The sequence below is a fragment of the Planococcus citri genome, chromosome 5 (genome assembly GCF_950023065.1).
Source record: "Planococcus citri chromosome 5, ihPlaCitr1.1, whole genome shotgun sequence".
NCBI classification, from domain to species: domain Eukaryota; kingdom Metazoa; phylum Arthropoda; class Insecta; order Hemiptera; family Pseudococcidae; genus Planococcus; species Planococcus citri.
Window position 1 is genome coordinate 58427209 of NC_088681.1, and position 22184 is coordinate 58449392.

General features: G+C 35.8%; 1 protein-coding gene across 3 annotated transcripts in view; it reads right to left on the reverse strand.

The window, feature by feature from the left end:
- fid (fire dancer) overlaps positions 1-7335 on the reverse strand; it is a 37777-nt gene extending 30442 nt beyond the window's left edge. For all 3 annotated transcript variants that reach the window (XM_065365708.1, XM_065365709.1, XM_065365707.1), the window contains exon 1: positions 7010-7335. The gene's annotated coding sequence lies outside the window, so the exon portion shown is untranslated. The remainder of the gene's footprint in view (positions 1-7009) is intronic.
- Positions 7336-22184: the final 14849 nt, after the last annotated feature.

The window sequence follows — 22184 nt, forward strand, 5'->3', positions numbered from 1 at the left end:
TAATTTGCAAATTGAGTAGTAAGTAGCTATTTTTTCTTAGATAATAGTTTGTTGACTAATTTGGGATCGCCGAGCCGAGACTGAATCCGATGTACACTTTGAGCGCCGGTGTCTCCTCCAATGAGAAATAAGACTTTTTTCTCTCAAAAATCTGAAATTTTTTTGTGCTTAGCGACTTCGAAAAATTTTAATTTTCCAATACGACTTTTTGATTCAATTTTGAGCCTGACATTGGATCGTTTCTAAAAGAAAGATGCACGACGGTAAAAATGTAACAAAAATGTGACACCGAAAATGAAATTTACTGTCTTGAACCCCCCTCCCCTCCACCCACTTCCCCAGTAAAATTTGAACTCGATTCGTGACCAGAAGTATTTTTCTCCTAAAAAAAATGCATAAACTGACCTCTTTTGGATTTTTTTGATTTCCAAAAAAAAAAAAAGAGTAAAAGGTGTTTTCCGACTACTTTGAGGTCACCGAATCCGAATCTGGTGTCCAATTTGAGCGCCGGCACCTTCTTCACTAAAATGACAGGCGCTTATCTTCAAAACAACGCAACGATGAAGATTGATTTGAACGTTAATTATTTTCGCGCTCAAGATCTCACATCAGTCAGAAAACACCATTAAAAATACAAAATGTGACCTTTTAAAACTTATTTTCTAACCCAAAAACGGGCCATTTCTGTTAAAAGCAAGCAAAATGGTAGAAATGTGACATTGGAAGTGAAATGGTCGTCCCAAAAATCCCCCCCCCCAGCTCAAATTTGGTCTCGAGAGCAGCTTGGAACCATAAAAATTTCGGGTTCAAAGCGAATTTCAGCCTTCCAACTTCATTAGGTAAAAATGTAAAATTTTGTGGAAATTTCTACTCGTACTTCTAAAAATCTGCTGGAGGCTCCAGATCTGCTCAAAACAGTTCGAACCCGATTTCAATGGATTAGGGAGGTGGGAAATATGCTACATACCAAATTTTCGCTTTCTATAATATGTTAATTTGACAAAATTTTGGAATTTTTTTTCCATTTTTGAGCCTTTTGATTTTAAATTTTTCAAAATTCACTAAAAGTTGAAAAATGCATTGAAGCACCTGAAATTTTGGATGATATGATATGCATTTGCATGTTTTCTCGATGTAACTTTGTCCAGTTCAAAAATTTCTCTGCCAATTGGAAACCTTCTCTGGTGAGAATTTTTCGTGTGCAATATTTTTCAAAAAAATTGAAGGAAAAATTGAAAAAATTTAATTTTTAAGCTCTACGAAAATTTAAACATCAGTCTAAGTGGTCTTGATGATTAAATATACGAGTAATATCGATATCAAAACGATTACCATCACATTTTCATGATTTTTTCCCGGATTTTTAAAAAATATCCAGAGGTTAGAGCCCTATTTTTTTACCCCCTCCACCAGAACATTTTTTGGAAAAACGATTGATCTAATGAAGCTAGAGAAAAACTAAACAGCTTTACTTTACTCAGGTTAGTTTGAGATTTTGTATATGGCAGGCCTACACAGGTCCAGCCATACTAACCTCGACGACTTATACACCAACGATGGTATTGGACTTGATTTCATTAAATGCTCGATGGTGCAATCCCCATTAGAATTTCTGCTGCAGCAGCTGCGATTTGATGATGCAGAAACGAGACAAGTACGGAGGGCAATAGACAAATTCTGTCCTATTCACGAGTTGTTAGACGCATTCAGAACCAAATTGTCGACGTAATTATTTGCCCAGTGATTGTTGCACGCTAGACAAGATGATGGTATCATTCCTTGGTTGGTGTTCATTCAGAGTTCGCATGCCTAGGAAGCCAATCCCACACAGCTTCAACAGGATGCCTTAGTCGCCGCACTGAGAGTATATAAGACGATTGGCAAGAGAATTGGTCTACGATAGCGTTCGCGGGTGGGCAATAGCCAATCAGACACCAGTAGAAATCAGACAACGAATTGATGAAATATTTCCGTGACGGCCTCATGATCCAGTTATTGATCGACCACAAATGCCAGTTGAAAGATGTGCTCTTTGCGGACGGAGACGAAATTGTTCCGCATTGATGATTTCAGGTATTGGTATAACTGAACCAATGTCAAGCTTTTGAAGATCGCTGAGCAAGATGTTGAATACGTTTCTATTATTTATATTCGTCGAAGTCGAGGTCGAGGTTGCAGTCGAGGAGCTACTTGTACCATCATCGTCAGTCAAAATGTCATCAATGAGAAAAACATCTTCGTTGTTGTCATTAGCAGGATTGCTGTGTCTTTCAGCAGATTCATACATTGCAACTGATTTTATCCAGTTCGTAGAGGACCATGAAAATAGTGATAACTTTGTGGACTGTATACTAAGATTTATTCTATAAGAATAAAGAGTTACTACTTAATGCGTCTATACGCATCATTTTATAAAAATGCTTAGAAATAGGTAAATATATATGTGGCGCGGCACGACAAAATCGACCTTCGAGCTGAAAACAAGTTTTTGAGTTATGGGGGGTTAAAGTTTTCAGTCCAGTTCTGCTCATTTAGCGGAAGCGCTTGCGTTCTAATCAGGTTCTCCGGCTAAACTGAGCTACACATATAGTCTTGAATAACGTTTCTTGCCTGTTTTGTGTGAATATCACTGGGTAAAATGGTTATTTACATTGATACAGGGGGCTCAGTCGTGATTTCACTTATTTTTTCAATTATTTTAAAATTTTTTCATTATTTCAATTTTGAAATCAATCTGGAGGCGAAACAAAGCGCTCTACGAGAAAAATACATCTATTCAAAGTTGTAGAGAATTAAATTTCCAAAAATCTATAAGAAGTTTATTTTTCTCCAAAATGCATAGTTTTTCTGTTTTTCTCAAAAAACAAAAACCTCATGATGATTACCATAAAATTTCTGTTTTTTGAGAATAACAGAAAAACTATGCATTTTGGAGAAAAATAAACCTCTTATAGGTTTTTGGAAATTTAATTCTCTACAACTTTGTTCCATGTATTTTTCTCGTAGAACGCTTTGTTTCGCCTCCACGTCAATTTAAAAGTTGAAATAATGAAAAAATCAAAAAAAAATTCATAAAAATCAAAAAAATAAGCACACTTCTGACTGGATCACCATGTGTATATATGGAGCTATGCAAATCATAGGGACTTCTGGGTGGTTTTAAATGATTTTTGAATGTCCAAGTACTAAAAATCCGTCAAAAAATGAAAAATAATATTTTAGGTCTGAAGGTTGATTTTTGTCGTGTTGCGTCACATTATAACATGTGTATCACATCTTAACCAGGGGGTTCGATGATTTTTTTGAAATTTTTCCTGTGGAAAGATCTTCTAAAGGGATGACCAATGGCGCAAATCACAGCCCACTAGCCCTTTTTTGATGGCTGCTAGGGGGGGGGGGTGGTCAACGTTTTCAGTGAATTTAAAATATCATCCATTTTAGCAGTGGATTACTCTATAACCTCAATACCTACCAAAATGGAACCTTTTCCAATAGTTGGGAGTTTTGAAAGGCTTTTTTGTGATATCATAAAAATCAGTGTTGCCACTTTTTTTCGTACAAAAAATTAGCTAGAAAAGTTTCAAAACGTAGTTTTCATATCTTTTCGACTCTCAAAAATTCAGAAAAAAATATTTTATGGACAACATTTCATGCTGAACAGCATAGGGGAGAGGGAGGGTGTTTTGGACAGGTGGATGTTTTGGACAGTTGCTGGTTTGACGAGTTGGTTTGATTTTTTTTGACGGGGTTTTCACTATTATGTGGCACGGTCATACCACAACTGATATTTGACAACATTTACCGGATACCAACTCGTGTGATGAGAATATTTCAGCTTTTGTTTTGAAGTGTTGTTTTTGGAAAAAATTTTCATCTCACATTTTGAGCTCCTGAAAAATAACTGTGAGGAATTTTGTCAAGAGCCTAAGTAAAATGAAATCTCTGATTCCTTCTCGTCAATAATCTCTAATTATTTTTTTGTGAAAAGCTGATACTTTTTTCCCACAGCCAGTTTGAGTAGAATAAATGGCATAGTGGGGATGTTTTGGACACTGCGATAAATTTGTGTTAATTTGTCATGTTTGGGTGTAAGAATGCCTCAGTTTTATCTGACAAATCTAGGAAAGACTTTTAATGAGTCTGGTATGATAAATGCTAATCAAGGATGATTTGAAGTTGACTCCTAAAAATACATATATCGATTCGAGCAGGCCAGCACTGGCTGAAAAATATGGCATAAAAAAAGTCGACTCTTCAACATTGCCTCACTAATATTAAAAACAATCCGAGTCAACTGAAATTGTGTGAAATTGTGGACAGATACTGACAATTGATTTCTATTATAATGGATTGAAATTTGGGATTTCCAAAAATGAACATTCAAAAAGACATCTTTTCTCAGCGTGTCCAAAACATCCACCTATCGTGTCCAAAACATCCCACTACTGTCCAACACGTCCACCCAAAATGATGTTTTTTCAAAGTCCAATGGTTTGTTCAGTTTGCAACTTGAAAATTTTTCTAGTAAGTCAAAATGTGTGCACTGAGATCCTCTTTCAAATGAGACCAATCCCACCTTTCTAGGTGTTTCCTATCGCTTGCAATTTCAAATCAAAGAAAAGTGTCCAAAAAAACCATCCTCCCTCTCCCCTATTAAAAAATTGTGAGGGCATTATGTCGTAAAATCGATTTAAAAATTGAAAGTTTGCGAAAAAATTCGATTTTTTGATTTAAAACATTAAAAAAAGTTTTGACTGGTGAAGTTGATCCATTTGGCCCCTATTTTCACGTATCCTTTGAAAAAGTTATAAAAACCCCTCTCACTCGATGAAATGAACTCATCACAAAAATTCAATTTTCAATTCTATACATCAAAAAAAATTTATATTTATTCAGTTGTCGTATTTTGAACTTTTTCTTACGTACGAGTATTTCGTGAAAAAGTTAATAAAAATTACACTCATATCAAAAAAATTAGAATTTGTTCATTTTTTGAATTTTTTTGTGACAAGTTTATTTTATCGAGTGAAAGGATTTTTTCAACTTTTGCACCTGTTTTTGTTTAGTTTGATTTCAAAATTGCAAACAAACTACTGACAGGTGTAATCTAAAATTTAAAAAAAAAATTCCCACAACCCTTCTCCTTACAAATCCTGCCCCTTCTTTCCTCTTCAAATGCTATACAAAATAATCTTCATGACGACCAAATTTCTAAACCCCCCCTCCCTCCGCAAACACCCTGTCCAATGTCCATAAAAACAAAAAAATCATCCCTCAACACCAATCCAACGACCCGATGCAAAATTAACTCATCGAGAATAAAACTCGAAAGAAAAAACAACTCACACGCGGTCAATTCAAGAACCTGCTCGAATATCCGAGGGGACACTTTTATATCAACTTGAAAACGCTCCGCATTAACCATACACGAGAATCCAATAAAATCAACTCGACTGTCGTCATAAATAAAAAATAAATTCGTCGCAATAAAAATGCGGCGAAAAAATACCCATACTCATCTCTCTCTCTTTCTGTTGGTACAAAATCGTACGTATGGCAAACGAACGAAATTGGCCAATTTGGCCACACATTCGTCTCGTAGTAGTATTTTCCATGGTTCATCTCTCTTATCATTTTACAATGTATCCGAGCAGCTGAGCACAGTGAACTGTGACCTGTGCCATGTGTCCTGTTCTCCTGTACCTATGTTAATTAATGTATCGAATAAAAAAATCCTTCTTTTCTCGTCCTTAGCTCTCAATTATTACAGACAAACGAACTGTCAGCACGATTGTGTTTAATAATGCACATGTTTGGTACGTCGAATTGAACGAGTCGAACACCCAGGGGCTGTTTCTCTCGATAAAATATTCTTTCACTATCGACGAACGAATGACACTGAACAGCGTCGAACGATAACATAAAACGCATACAAATTGACGTTCGTGTCTAACGTGTTGCCATTGTTGAATTATATAAGGCGGCGATTTGTGTCGGCTTCGCAACTCTACCTCTACCCCTCTTCATCCACATACATATCACGATGACTTTTCGTACACCGAACAACCATACGATGAATAATTCAGCTAATCAAGCTACGACACAGCAACAAGCTATTTTCCAAAAAGCTAGCTAGCATTTCTACAGAGAGAGAGCGATGAAAATACCTCAACGACGACGACAACTACGAAAGAGCAAAGCTAGCTGAGTAAAACACACGTAAACGGGCCAAAAGAAAAAACCCCAATGAGGAAGTACGACGATAGTGGGCTTCTACAGGTTATACCAGCAATGGGGGTTGAAAAGAGGATGCCGATGCTGGGTGAGAAAAAAAATAGCGCGATATGACGGATGCAAAGGGTTGCGCTTTGCTTTTGTTGGCAATGTGGGTGTCTTGAAGGGATGAAAGTGCCAGGCGAGGGGAGTTCAATAACCCAGTTTCTGACCCTAAATTTTGCCGGCTCTGCGTGATTCCTTCGCTCTGTGTATCTCGCTTGATGAGCGAGTCTGTGTCCTAATTAAAATTTATACATTATACGCGCAGCTCTCGACGAGTATTCGATTCGTGCAATTTTCATTATTTTTACTATAGGTAGTCTGGCGTGAGTATTACGAGGGATTTTTTTTCACTTTCGAGTATTATTAATAGACGAGTACGTCGGATTATCATTTTTAATAAATGTAAATAAAGGTATAAAGCGATAAAGCTCTCGAGCATCTATCGTCGTGTTAAATTTATATTATCTTTTTCAGTCAACACAATCAGTGCAAAGAGTAGTCCTATCGAGTAAACAAAAAAATTCCAGCTCGAATAAAGACACCAGAGGAGTAAAAAAACAACACATCGTTTTACTCCTCATAATCACAGTTCTTCTAATCCCATCATATGTTTATTCGAGCTTCAATTTGCCAACACTCTTAACCCTGGTACTCGAATCACTCCTCATTTCTAGCTCGAGAATTTTTAATCATCTAGCTTATATATATAGGAGTAAATTGTACCACTCACGTTCTTATAAAATATATCTTGCAACTCTGAGAAGGCAACCAAACGATACAAATTTTCCACCGAAATTCCACACAACAATATTAGTACGACGACAATAATAATAATTCACAGCCATATTAAAAATAGACTCATTTCGCGAATTTTCTCCGATCGAAAAAAAATCTCCTTATTTTTATAATTTATTATTTACACTTTGAAGTTTGAAATTTTGACGCTGTTTTTTTTCTGACAAACGTAACGCACTATTCACTCCATGACACAACGTTTACTACAGTAAAGAATCAAATTAAACTGAAAATTCTTTACTAGAAAGAAGATACGCGTAACGCCTAGATGGTTAGTGAACTTTGCCAGGGCATGCGTACGTTTATACGCCGTGTAAAGTTTCATGTTAGCAGGGTGCGCAAACTCTTTTCATATATTTGTAACCTAATGCCCTTAAAACCATTCAATGTATGAACAATTCATCGTTTAACCAACATATCTAAATTGTTATTTTTTTTCCACTCTCGCCACCCTCTTGATCTTTGGGTGTTTGTGTCTTTCTCTGGAGCTGGGCTGGGTAGGTGTCTTCGTGTGCGTTGCTTTTGTGCTTGTTCACGATGACGATGACGACGTTGGTATCATTCAATTTTTTTTTTCCAGATGTGAAATTTTATTCGCGATGGAACTAATAGATGCGTTGATCGGATGGTCACGACGAATTTGGATTATCGTACCTACGATAGTAAAGTGTGTGAGGGAAATATTTAAGAGATTTGGGCCTTTTAGCTTATGTACGAGTACCTACATCGAAGTACATCTTTGTCTCTACGTATTAGTGCTCGTAGGTCTAGGTACCTATGAAATATGTAAATGTGTGTGCTGTATAGTACGTACAGTGTTATTGTGTAGTATAGAAGCGTTTACGTTACGTTTAATTACTCTTGCAACGTGGTAATTAAACTCATTCAGGTTTTACAGTTTACTCACTCACCTATTGTGTATCCGCAACTGAATAGCGTGCTGATCGATTTAAAAGCTTTAAACGAGATGCTGGCTCAATACGCGAGTAGTTGAGCGATGCAGATGGATTTTCCAGAACGTTATGTAGTGTTTGAAAGGATATTTTGTTGGTCTCATCGCATCGCTCCATAGACTCGTAGAATAATTTTTTTTTGTCGACAAGGAAGAGGTATGTTTTTTTTTTGCACCGGAGGACTGATCACTTCACAATACCTATTTCAAGTACAAAAATATCTGATTTATTAATTTTTTTCTGAGTTTTAAAAAATTGGAAAAACTTTCGTGTGGTTTGATGCTGAACTTTTTGAAGACCATAATCTTGTGTACGTATTACTTACACTGAATGTCATTTGGATTTTCAGAATATGAAAAAAAATGTGATAGAGCCTTTACACGTTCGCCAAATTTGACAAAACTCAAGCAAAATATTAGTTTTGATGTCAAACCATTTCAAAAAAAATTTGTGAGGAAAATTATAATTTTCGTGCGTTATCACAAATGTTATTGCTCAAAATTAGTTTATTTTTTTTTCAAAAATATAAACCTTGAAGGCTTGTCCAAACACGTCGTCGTATAAAACAGCCAAAAAAATGCGTTTTCTATACGTTTTTAATTTTTTTGAAAAACATGTTGCACCAATTTCCAAGGTATTTTGAATAAAAATTTCAAGATAGATTCCCTCACTGCGAATTTTTGAAATTTTCAACCCCCCCCCTCGTTCCCTTCCCCCAAAAAAGTTTTAAATATGGAACATTTTTTTGAAATAAATCACATAGATACGCATCCACTAAGTGACTATTTTCCTGCATGAATTTCAAAATTTTTGAGCCATACCCTCCCGAAGATGGAAAATATTGAATTTTTAACACAATTATGGTCATATTACTCGAGTTGAAGGGAGGGAGGCGCACTCAAACAATTTGTTGAGGTGATTTTACATAATAATACCGAGATTTTTGGCAAATCTCACCAAATTTGCAGAGAATACAGATTTCAGGTAAATTACCGGGTAATTTTTGGTAACTGCATGTAATTTTAGCAACCTACAAAAAATCAGAATTTTTAGAAAAAGTTACAAAAACTTATTTAAGTATTTATTTTTTTCAAATTTTTTCATTTTTTTTTTTAGTTTTTGTGGAAATTTTTTTGATATTTTTGAACTTTTATTTGGGAAGACTGCATTCCCCACGTCCTCCCACAAAATGCCCTGCAGTGAATTTTTGATGAATTGTAGGTGATAACTGGTGAAAGGTTGGTGAACCACCAGTAATTTCTGGTAAATTACGGGTAAATTTCAAGTAAAATAGGGGTAATTTCTGGTGGTTACGGCCTACGGGTGATTTTTGGTAAATTACAGGTAATTTCTAGTACATTAAAAATTACGGGTGATTTCTGGTAAATTATGGGTAATCCTAGGTAAATTACAGGTAATTTTTGGTAAATTACTAGTAATGCCCTGTGGTATGGTGGTAATTTCTAATATATTACTGGAAATTTCTGGTGAATTACTGTTGATTTCTGGTAAATTACTGGTAATTTCTGATAAATTACTGGTAATTTTTGGTCACCTCTGGTCAAATGCTGATCATTTCTGGAAAATTAGAAATTACGGGTAATTTCTGGTAAATTACAGGTAATTTTTGGTAAATTATAGGTAATTTTTGGTAAATTATAGGTAATTTTTGGAAAAAGTATCAGTAATTTCTGGTGATTTACTGGTAATTTATGGTAAATTACTGGTAATTTATGGTAAATTACTGGTATTTTCTGGTAAGTTACTGATAAATTCTGGTAAGTTACTGATAAATTCTGGTAAATTTTCGGTTACTCCTGGTCAAATACTGATAATTTCTGGTAAATTACAGGTAACTTCTGGTAAATTACGTGTAATTTCTGGTAAACTACGGGTAATTTCTGGTAATTTCTGGTGAATTACAGGTTTTTTTTTGGTAAATTATAGGTAATTTTTGGAAAAGTAGAAAGTAATTTTTGGTAAAATTACCGATTATTTTAGGTAAAATTTCTGGTAATTTCTGGTAAGTTACTGGTAATTTTTTGTAAGTTACTGGTAATTTCTGGTAAGCTATTAGTAAATTCTTGTAAATTTCTGGTCAATTCTGGTCAAGTACTAGTAATTTCTAATAAATGAGAAATTAAGGGTAATTTCTGGTAAATTACGGGTAATTTCTGGTAAATATAATTTTAGGTCAATTACAGGTCATTTGAGGTCAATTACAGGTGTTTTGGTAATTTCTAGTAAATTAGAAATTTCGGGTAATTTTTCATAAATTAGAAATGTTTGGTAAATTATGGGTAATTTCTGGTAAAATTATGAGTAATTTCTGGTGAAATTACCCGTAATTTTTGGTAAATACTCGTAATTTCTGGTAAAATTACCCCTAATTTTTTGGTAAATTACCCGTAATTTCTGGTAAATTACATGCAGTGTGTGGTCTGGAGTTCAAAAAAGTTTTGGTAAAAATTTTTGATTTTCTACCCACTTCTTAAAACGTTTCACTTGAAAAATTTTTCAAAACCTTCAGCCCACTGCATTACCCAATTTTGGGTTCAATGCTGAAAATTCTTTAGAAAAGCTTGAAGAAAGTTTTGATAATATTTATGGATTACTTGAAATATTTTTACTCATTTTTCAGGTTCAAAATTTTTCAAAACAGCTAAGAAGTTCTTTTGATAGAAATTTTTGAATTCTTACCAAAATTTTAGCTAGGTTGGTTTTTGGAAATCTTATTCAGAATCTCCAAGAAAGTAAGTACCCTATTTTAAGTTCAAAATTCTTCAGAAGTGTTCAACAAAAGTTTAGATAGAAAATTTTGATTTTCTGTTTAGATTTTAAATCATTTTTGTTTGTTGTTTGTGATCTTTTTCAAAGATATCATTTTGGTCTCAAAATTGTTCACAAGTGCTCGAGAAAATTGCTGATAGAAATTTCTAATTTTCTGCTAAAATGTTGACCCCAATAGGTACTTATTGATGGGTCACATGACAACTTTTTCAAAAATTTCAAAAACCAGGGCCCAATTTTGAGGCTCAATCTTTTATAAAAATGCTCAAAATTCATTTTCGTTCAAATGAGTAGGTATTACAATTTCTGGAAAAATGTCAACCCATTTGGACCAGTTCCATGACATTTTATCCAAAATCCCTAAAATCACCATCTCATTTTGGTCTTCAGATTTTTCAAAAGTGTCCAATTTTTTTCTGATATTTTGTTAAAATTTTAATCAACGTTGATGAATCACGTGATCCCTTTCTCGAAAACCTCAAAAATTGAACCACAATTATTATGGGGAGGCCAAAAAATCTTCAAAAATTATCGAAATACATTTTAGTGCAAATATTTTAATTTCCATGAAAGGTGAGGGGGGAGGGAAAAACCAGGAAAAATACTTCACGCATGAAATTCGACCAAATACACATTCTCCCATCTTACGATATAATCCTGTATGAGCTTATAAAAAAGAATATCTTTCGCTGCAAAGATAACCCTCACTCACCAGTTCTCGTAATTTTCTCCATCAAAAGACGTTTAAAATTCAACGAATAAAATTTCCGCGAATTTTTTTCTCATTTTTGAAAACGAGGAAACCTAAAACGAGGAAAAAAACACGAGCGATATAATTTGAAAATTAAATTAAACGGTAGTTTACGGTTGTAAAATTAATTTGATTAGGTATTTTTTTTCTCGTTCAAAAAAAAAAGAGTCGAATCACGCGAAAAAATAAACGCGTTTTTAATTGCCTCTCGAAGACGGACATGGCCCAGTGGAAGCGGAGGAGAAGTCAGGGGATGAGAACGTACTACGGTAGTCGTAAATTTATTTAAAAATGTGAACCATGTGCTCGTAGTACCTAACTACCTACTCTGTTTACGTCTTCGAGAGAATCATAATATTATAGGTAACTCGACGCTGAATAACAATCGGAGGGTCAGGTAAACAGTAACACCTGCATGGTGGAGTTGGCGGTGGTGAGATAATTTAATCGGCGAGCATTTCTGCTGAGACGTTGACAAGCGTAAAAATAGGCGTTAAGTTTGATTAGCGGCGTGAAACAATATTATTATAATGTACGAGTCGCGGTGGACGAATTGACGAAATTTTAGCACTTGAAAACCTTCTATGAAGAAGAGATGTCCTTTTCGACTTTTATTGACAAGGACGAGCGCGAGCGGTGGCCTTATTATATTAATTTTCATTCGGGTATGTACGATATAAAGACGTTTTAGAACGATCCTTTCAACTTGGTCTAGGCTCATGAAGTAAGAACCGATGAGAACGTGTATGCCCAACCAATATCGTACCAATACACCACCGCAATGGCAAAGTTGACGCGGCGGCGATGTGATGCCGATGCCTTTGAGCTTACAGAATATTTACAATAGTAAAATGGGCCGCGGAGAGTAAAGAAAAGAAAAGGTCTCGGAATAAATTACCGCACTTGGACTATGAATTTTAGATTTGTGGCGGATGCATCGCAGAAAACATCACCATGACTACAAGGACCGATACTGTACTGGTACTCTACTCAACTGTACCACGTACCGTACTGGCGATGACGTCAAGTAAAACGATCGATTTTTATTGGTTCAAATATACAACCGAAATTAGAAATTTGAGACTACTGATTTGCGGCGGCATTCGTTTGTCGCACACATGTACATTATATCGAGACACACAGAGGCGAAAAAAAAACACACAGAGAAAAAAAAAGAATACCGAAAGAGCGCAAAAAAATGTAAAATGAAAAAAAAAGCGCAAAATGGTTCCATGTTATATCGATTTCTCTAACATTAACACGTAATAGCATTTGAACGAGGGAAAGGTGCGGCAGTTATGACGTCAGCGAAATACGCGTAGGCGGTTCACTGTGCAAGATAAATACATATAAGACGATGTGTAATTTGAAAAATTGGGATGGCACCACCAATTTGTTATACATTGGTTCATAAATTAATATAACAGTTTGCCTGCCCCGATCAAGGTCTGTTGTCGGCGTGTTTGCCTCGTACCATGTATCATTTTCCATTTCCATCGAGATGTATTTTATACTTACCATCTCGAATACCTACTCGTATCTTTAACTACCCCTTTCGATGTATAATCCAAAGGTAAAATTACCAATTATTTGCCAATTTACGCCCAAATTTTACCATTTATACATGACGTAGTAGGCACGTGTATAGGTAGGTATCTGTGTTCTTCTCTCGGTGTAATGACGATCGAATTGAGGAAGTGTAGGTATAAGCAGAATGAAGCATTTCGGAACATCCCCCTTCGTTGAAAGAGTTGCAGTCACGAAATCGCATGTACCATACACGTGAGTGGGTAAATTGGCTCGTTAGTTGGGGATTTTTTATACTAGTTCGAGTTATGATTTTCCATATCTCGATGATGTTATTCAAGCGTGAAATATACGAATAAGTACCTAATTAATTAGTCGTAAGCTCGACGTGTATTTCTGAATCGCTGTTATTTCCTTGTTCTTTTCCATTCATCTTTTAGTCGTATACAATGTGAAGAGATGAATAGGATGTATTTTCCAAGTTGGAAATATCGTCTAATTAGATTTTTAAGAACGGGTTTGTTTTTCGAATACTTGAAGGATTGGGAGAATGGAATTAGAAATTTATTTCAGAATTTAAAACGCTCTTAAAACTTTTGCGTTTTTTACTGAATTTTCCCAAACTTTGATCAGTTTTTAATGCTTTTTATTAATTTTTTTTCAATTTTATAGTTTTCCGTTGAACGATGTGTTGGTATCTGCTTTTGTAAAATTTTATTCCTACTTAATTATTTTCAGAATTTTCAAAAATTGTGTCACACAAAATATAAAAATTGGCTGAAATTTCGGAACATGGTCAAACATTTCTATCAAAATTTATGTACTCGTAAGTGGCATTTTTGAAGAATTTCGAGTTCAAAATTTGATCATTATATGGATGATTTCACGCGGCCTGTCAAAATGTATTATTTTGGCAAAAAATCGAAAATTTCACACGAATTATTTTTAAGCATTTATGAAAAATTTTGAGTGTCAAATTTGGTACCTACTCTCTAAATTTGAAACAGTGAAATATCACTGCTTAGCAGTCACGACATTTCGGCTTCTTAAAAGCAGTAGTTTTTTACTGCAAAACAGTGACAAATTTACTGAATTGATCAGTAAAAATGATTTTTACTGACCAATTCAGTAGATAGATGTGCAGACGTGCAGACGTGCAAATGTGCAGACGTGCAAACGTGCAAACGTGCAAACGTGCGGACGTGTAAACGTGCGGACGTGCAAATGTGCAAATGTTGTGCTAACGTGCAAACGTGCAGACGTGCAAATGTGCATATGTGCAAACGTGCAAACGTGCAGACGTGCAAATGTGCGGAATCACTGCAAATACAAACTAAATGTGACATTGGCCTGTAAAAAACAAAGACATGAATTTAAAACGAAAACAATTTAAAAATGCACTCATTGTACTATAAATAATCATTGAAAAACACTCATACCTATATAATTACAATATCTACTTCTCAAAAAAATAGTAACTGAAGTGAACTGCCAACGTGTAATCTTGTAATTGTGTAAACATGTAAATGTGTAATCATGTAATTATGTAAATGTGCAGACATGCAAACTTGCAGGTGTGCAGATGTGAAGACATGCAGACGTGCAGACCTGTGGACATGCAAACGTGCATACGTGCGGATGTGCAAACCTGCAGACATGCGGACGTGCAAACGTGCAGATGTGCAGATGTGCGGACGTGGAAATGTGCAAACGTGCAAACGTGCAAATGTGCAAACGTGCAAACGTGCAAACGTGCAAATGTGCAAACGTGCAAACGTGCAAGGACGTGTAAACGTGCGGACGTGCAGACCTGCGGACGTGCAGACCTGCGGAGGTGCAGACGTGCAGACGTGCAAATGTGCAGACGTGCAGACGTGCAGACGTGCAGACGTGCAGACTTGCAGACGTGCAAACAAGCAGACGTGCAGACGTGCAGATGTGCAGACGTGCAAACGTGCAGACGTGCAAACGTGCAAACGTGCAGAAGTGCAAACGTGCAAATGTGCAGACGTGCAAATGTGCATATGTGCAAACGTGCAGACATGCAAATGTGCAGATGTGCAAACATGCAGATGTGCAAACGTGCAGATGTGCAAATTTGCGGAATCACTGCAAATACAAACTCAATGTGACATTGGCCTGTAAAAAACAAAGATATGAATTTAAAACGAAAACAATTTAAAAATGCACTCATTGTACTATAAATAATCATTGAAAAACACTCATACCTAATACAATCTACTTCTCGAAAAAATAGTAACTGAAGTGAACTGCAAACGTGTAATCTTGTAATTGTGTAAACATGTAAATGTGTAATCATGTAATTATGTAAATGTGCAGACATGCAAACTTGCAGGTGTGCAGATGTGAAGACATGCAGACGTGCAGACCTGTGGACGTGCAAACGTGCATACTTGCGGATGTGCAAACTTGCAGACATGCGGACATGCAAACGTGCAGATGTGCGGACGTGCAAATGTGCAAACGTGCAAATGTGCAGACATGCATATGTGCAAATGCGCAAACATGCAAATGTGCGGACGTGTAAATGTGCGGACGTGTAAACGTGTGGACGTGTAAACGTGCGGATGTGCAGACCTGCGGATGTGCAGACGTGCAGACCTGCGGATGTGCAGACGTGCAGACCTGCGGACGTGCAGATGTGCAGATGTGCGGACGTGCAGACGTGCAGATGTGCGGACGTGCAAATGTGCAGACGTGCAAATGTGCAAATGGGCAAATGTGTAGAGACGTGCAAATGTGCATATGTGCAAATGTGCAGACATGCAAATGTGCAGACGTGCAAACATGCAGACGTGCAAACGTGCAGATGTGCAAATGTGTGGAATCACTGCAAATACAAACTCAATCTGACATTGGCCTGTAAAAAACAAAGACTTGAATTTAAAATGAAAACAATTTAAAAATGCACTCATTGTACTATAAATAATTATTGAAAAACACTCATACCTATATAATTACGATATCTACTTCTTGAAAAAATAGTAAACTGAAGTGAACTGCAAACGTGTAATCTTGTAATTGTGTAAACATGTAAATGTGTAATCATGTAATTATGTAAATGTGCAGACATGCAAACTTGCGGACGTGCAGATGTGCAGACGTGCAAACGTGCAGATGTGCAAACGTGCAGACGTGCAAACGTGCAGACGTGCAAACGTGCAGACGTGCAAACGTGCAGACGTGCAACCGTGCAGACGTGCATACGTGCAGACGTGCATACGTGCATACGTGCAAATGTGCGGACATGTAAACGTGTCGACGTGCAGACGTGCGGATGTGCAAACGTGCAGACATGCGGACGTGCAAATGTGCAGACATGCAGAAGTGCAAATGTGCTGACATTCGGACATGCAAATGTGCAGACGTGCAAATGTGCAGATGTGCAAATGTGCAGACATGCAAATGTGCATATGTGCAATTGTGCAGACGTGCAGATGTGCAAACGTGCAGATGTGCAGACGTGCAAACGGGCAGATGTGCAAACAGGCAGATGTGCAAACGTGCAGATGTGCAAATGGGCAGATGTGCAGACTGCCATTGCTTATTGACCTAAATAATTATGCCTCTTTACATATTATATAGTCTTAATGTGCCACTATTTATTGGTTCTTTATTATAAAAACAAAAAATGATGTTAAACCAAAATTAAAATGAAATAGAGCAATAACAAGAACCAAAATGTGAAAAAATGTACACATTGATAATATACTCAGGCTTAATTCTGCATAAAAAATACAAATAAAATTGCAAATCCAATCTATGAAACTAGTGAGAAAACAAACAAGTAAAAAATACATAATATAATAGGTATAATTGTTCACCTAATAGGTGCTCACATAATCCTCTTATTTTATTCACCTAATCCCTGCAAATACAAACTCATTCTGACATTGGCCTGTAAAAACCAAAGATATGAATTTAAAATGAAAACAATTTTAAAATGCACTCATTGTACTATAAACACCTAATTATTAAAAAACACTCATATTTATATAATTACAATATCTACATACTTCTCTAAAAAATAGTAAACTGAAGTGAACCGCAAACATGTAATCATGTAATTGTGTAAACATGTAGTGTGGGTTTGGGGGGGGGGATTTGACTGCGCTATTATGCATAAGTTATTTGCAGTGAACTTTGGGTCAATGGATGTGGAACAAACTCTTTTGCGCTATCTATGGGTATTAATTTTGTTTGGGCTACCGGCTTAATGACTCCAGCTTAATCATTTGTATGTTAAATTTTCCCAAAAATCGCACTTTGGGGGCACTACCCTCTCCTCTCATAGTGCAAATAGTGAGCTGAAGTAAACGTAGGTATATTTAGGATGAGGGGAGTGTGCAGTACTAATGTTTTAAAAAGTTTTGGGCCGGAGCCCTTTTAAAAATTGGGAGTTTTTAAGCAACACCCCTCAAGGCCCTCATGCTGTGCAACTTTTTATTGACCCGTATCTACACAAATTCGATTGGATTTTCAGGAAAGCAAAAAAGTCAGCAAACTTGACACTTTTTGCCTATCCCAGTTGGACTCTCTTCTATCTAGACCAGGCTTGTTAACCGAAAAAAAATATTTCTGGTTAAGGTTATGGTTAAAAATTAAACAAGAAATTCAAAATTTCGGTTAAAGGTTACAGTTAAGGGTATTCAATTTTTAAAGTCATGGTTAAGGTTCAGGTTATGGTTATTGATGACCATTTTTTTCGGTTAATGGTTAAGGTTAAGGTTACAGTTTTTGGTGGTAATTTTTCCAGTTGAGCTTAAAATTTTGGTTAATGGTTAAAATTACAGTTGAAAATTTGAAAATTTTCAAAAATTCTGTCGGAGTTTGAAATTTTGAAGTTTAAAAAATTGGAAAACTGGTAATATTTTTAATGTTTTGATCATTTTTTTGATTAAAATTTCAAATCACTACAAATCACATTAAAAAAAAACTCAGATAAAAAGAAATGAATCTTAAAATTTTGTAACCGGTTTTTTTCTAAACATTTTTTAGTTAAGGTTATGGTTACGGTTTATTTTGATCTCAAAAAACGGTTACGGTTACGGTTACGGTTAGTGATATTTCAAAAAAAAAAGGTTTTTTGGTTACGGTTAATTTTTTTTCGGTTAATTTACCGGTTAATTTGCGGTTACGGTTAATGGTTAAAAACCGGTTAACAAGCCTGATCTAGACAACTAGACCTCTGTTATTTTTATCAGTGCGAAAAGTTCCAAAACTATCTATCAAAATGCTTTTAGATGCAACCAAGACAAAGTGGAATTTCCATAGACTCCACCCACCAGGCATTATTTCCTTATCCAAGTACACGAATATCGGTGCTTCAATTAGTTTGAAATAGTTTGGGAATCCGGTACCTATCTCTAAATTTAACGTTTACCATATAAATGTGGCAGAGGTGTACTAAAAGGTTTCACCATAGTAGGTAGGAGGTATAGCTTCTTTACTTTGCCACCCTGCTCTCTTCCTCTTTTGGCGACCGTTTCGGTGAATTAATAACTCGATGGTTTTGTTTATAAGGTTTTATAATTTTAAAAGGCTATGTAGGTACTTTACTGTCGGCGATGACTGACGTTGAGGTGATTTTTCAATGGTTTAATTATAAAGTAAAGGTACCTACGTAATATTATGGAGGTTGTGGTTTAGTGTGTGTGTGAGGCGAGTGCAGTGAGGTGGTCGCTTAATTAAATAATGAACTTGATTTGATCGAGTTGCTGTGCCCATATGGCTGACGTATACATACGTAGACATACAGGCACTATGATAGGGCAGGAATTGAATATAATCTATAATTAGAGTTTACCGAGTCATTATACGAATACGCGTGCAGGTTATTTCAAAAGTGCCTGTACATAGATACCTACTAGATACAAGTACATCTAGTGTAGTAGGTACTCGTATTACTGTATTATAGTGATACGTTCCGGTTAAATATTAATAACAATGAAACGACCTCTTTCACAGTAAATTTATCAACTTTATGTGTACGATATGCTATAGTAAATCGTAGTGACGCGATTCAGGGTAGGTAGACTACACATGCAACATTGATGACCGTAGGTACCTACCTACAGATATGTACGTCAATGATAAATGCACACATAGGTGATTTTTTCTGCAAGGTTATTCGAGGAAATCCTCCAGACCCGACGAGTAGATAGGTAGGTAATTCGCCAAAACGACGAATTATAAATGAAGAGAAAATCTAGCCTGCAGAAGAATAAGAAAATAACCTCTCGCAATTATCGTTCGATCAACGAACAACGAACGAACGCAAACGATCTAGTTATGAAATTGGAAGATGGAGTCGCGTCGCTTTACGAATTGCAATTCGTTCAAACGGAAGACACTTTCACTAATCGTAGATAATGCCTCACGTATGGATCGAGGTACTCGACTCGTAGCCGTGGCCAATGCAAGCACGACCACAACAGCTGCAAGTTTCTGAATCTGAATCCAAATGCGGTAAAACGTGATAATAAAATGCGTGAAGCTGTAAAGCGTAACTTTGCGATAAAGGCGACTCGACGCAACCACGCGTTCCATTATTTGAATAACGCCGAGAGTGAAAAATACGCGTCATATTTGTACATATATATGTACTTCTTCTTTTATCTTTCTCCTGTTTTTTTGCAACTAGGTAATGCAACAAAGGGTGTAAATAAGCATGCGTTTGCTGAAACAGAGATATAATGGGAGGAAAAAAAATATGAAAAAACATATGCATATTTCATCGTTCAACAGCAGCAAAAATAGGCTCACACGATGATTTATACGTGCTTTATAGCTAGACTGGGTACTCGGTGTAATTATTTTTTATTAGTCGGTACCTACTGCCTACTCGAAGAACACGTGCTAAAAAAAAGATCCTTTGAATTGGCGCAATTTTTACTATACTTACGTAGGTACGCGAGAAAGTTGAATGTACTATTTACTTTCTTATTTTTTTGCCTTCCCATTCGTGGTACTTCGTATAGGTACGAGTACCTGCGTCGTTATATTGCTGAACATCGAAAGTGGAAAAATAAAACGTAGATTTATCAACAGTTAGAAAAGATGTCGTATTAAATCTACTGTCATTTTTAAAATAAAAATAAATACCCCGTCAGTACGGATATTAAATTTAATTAATGGTGGCAATGGCGATGGTGAAAGAAGAAAAAAAGAATCATCCTGGGCCCATCTCGACAACCTAATACTCGATTTATATACTGATGTAGTTCGTAGAAAAGTTGGTTATGTGAAGTACTTTTAGGTTTACTTTTGCTGCGGTTTAAATAAGCCTCCTATGAGTTTAGTATGAGTAGGATTAATTTCTCAGTATTTTAAATGAAGGCGATTGTTCGCGAGATTTCTCCTCAAGTTTATAGAGCTGCAGAGTAGATGGATATGAACGATGATGCGTTCATTGCAATTGAAAGGGCCGATTTTAAAAAAATACAGATTAAAGAGGCCCAACTGTACATCCAACTTCATATTCGAATTCAGAAGGTTTGATTCATATGATAACGATACCCATATTGTAAATTTTTGTTTACCCATGGGTCCAAAATTAGGTTTTCAAGAAGTTGTTTCATTTTTGACTGTTTTCAGAGGTCTGCATACAAGATTTCAGAACTCCATAGCCGGCAGGAGCACTTTTTTTTGGAGATTCCATGACCCTCAGAAAAACTGGTGAGAGCTTTTCGAGTTTTTAAAAATGACCTAGGTACTCGTAGATACCTGAAGGAAAAATTTGAAAAAATTTCCAAAAATAGTACTCATTTAAACATACTGTTCGTAATATAAAAATAAGAAAAAAATTGTGTAGGAAATGGAATTAGGTTTGGAGATATGGCAGCTTTAAATGTTCTCTTGTCAATATCTCTTTCTTGGAAGGGCAAAAAAATGTAGAAAAAAATCTCTTGAGTAGACTCTTGTCGCCTTTATATATTGTATATTTGGAGATGTGGGGAATCAAAATTATTCATTCAAAACTCACTGAATCATTGTGATATTTTCTCAGAAAAAGGTGTTTTTCAGTCATTGTGGGCAAGCTGGTGGAGTGGGGTGGAGGATTTCTTGGAGACAAGATTTTTTTAGAGGTATCACAAACAATGTCTGGTGAAAATTTCAAAAATGCAAGGAACGGGACATTTTACCATTTTTAGCTGAGAGTACCCTTTTATTATTTTTCGTAAATTTTCAGCTGCAGTTTTCATACATTTTGGGCAAATTTCATACTTCATAATTTGTTGGTGTTTTTCTAGAGCCTATGACTGTGTAGTTACATATTTTCTTCTTTGAAGTTTTTTACATTGTTTACTAGTTACTACTTAATGGAATTTTTTAATGATTATAAAGTTTTTTGCATCATTTTAACATATTTTTGTCCAACTTCATTAATACGTACTTACATTCAGTGATTTTTCAGTACTTTTATAGCTTTTTTGAGTGTTTTAATATCATTCTGACACTTTTTCATGTAAGTATTTCTGGCAAGTTTTATTTGGGGGCAGAGGCAGTGGAAGGGGTTGGATGAGGGTAGAATAAAATTGAACGTCATAATTGTGCTAGGGATGTTCGATTCTTGAGGAAACGACACCAATTTATTATGAAAATAGCTCAACTTTTTGTATATAGTAAAAACTGAGTAGGGGGCAGAGGCACTGGAGGGATGTGGATGAGGGTAGCATAAAATTGGACATCATATTCGTGCTCGTGGTGTTCGATTCATGAGGAAACGACACCAACATTATGAAAATATCTCACGTTTTAAATTTCAATATAGTAAAAATTAAGGTGAGGCAGAGGCACTGGAGGGGTGTGGATAAGTGTAGCATAAAATTGGAGGTCATATTCGTGTTCGAGGAGTTCGATTCATATGGAAACGACACCTCGTTTACTAAAAGCAATAATTTACCCCAGAGAATCCATTTTTACCCCTACTGTAATTTTTTTCAATTTTTGACCACGACCTATCTCAAATTTTTTTTGAAAAAAATATATGTTTTTTGGGGGTTGAAAATGCATTATTTCAAAAATGCTATTCCCATTTTGGTGCCGAATCATGGTCATTGCTAAAA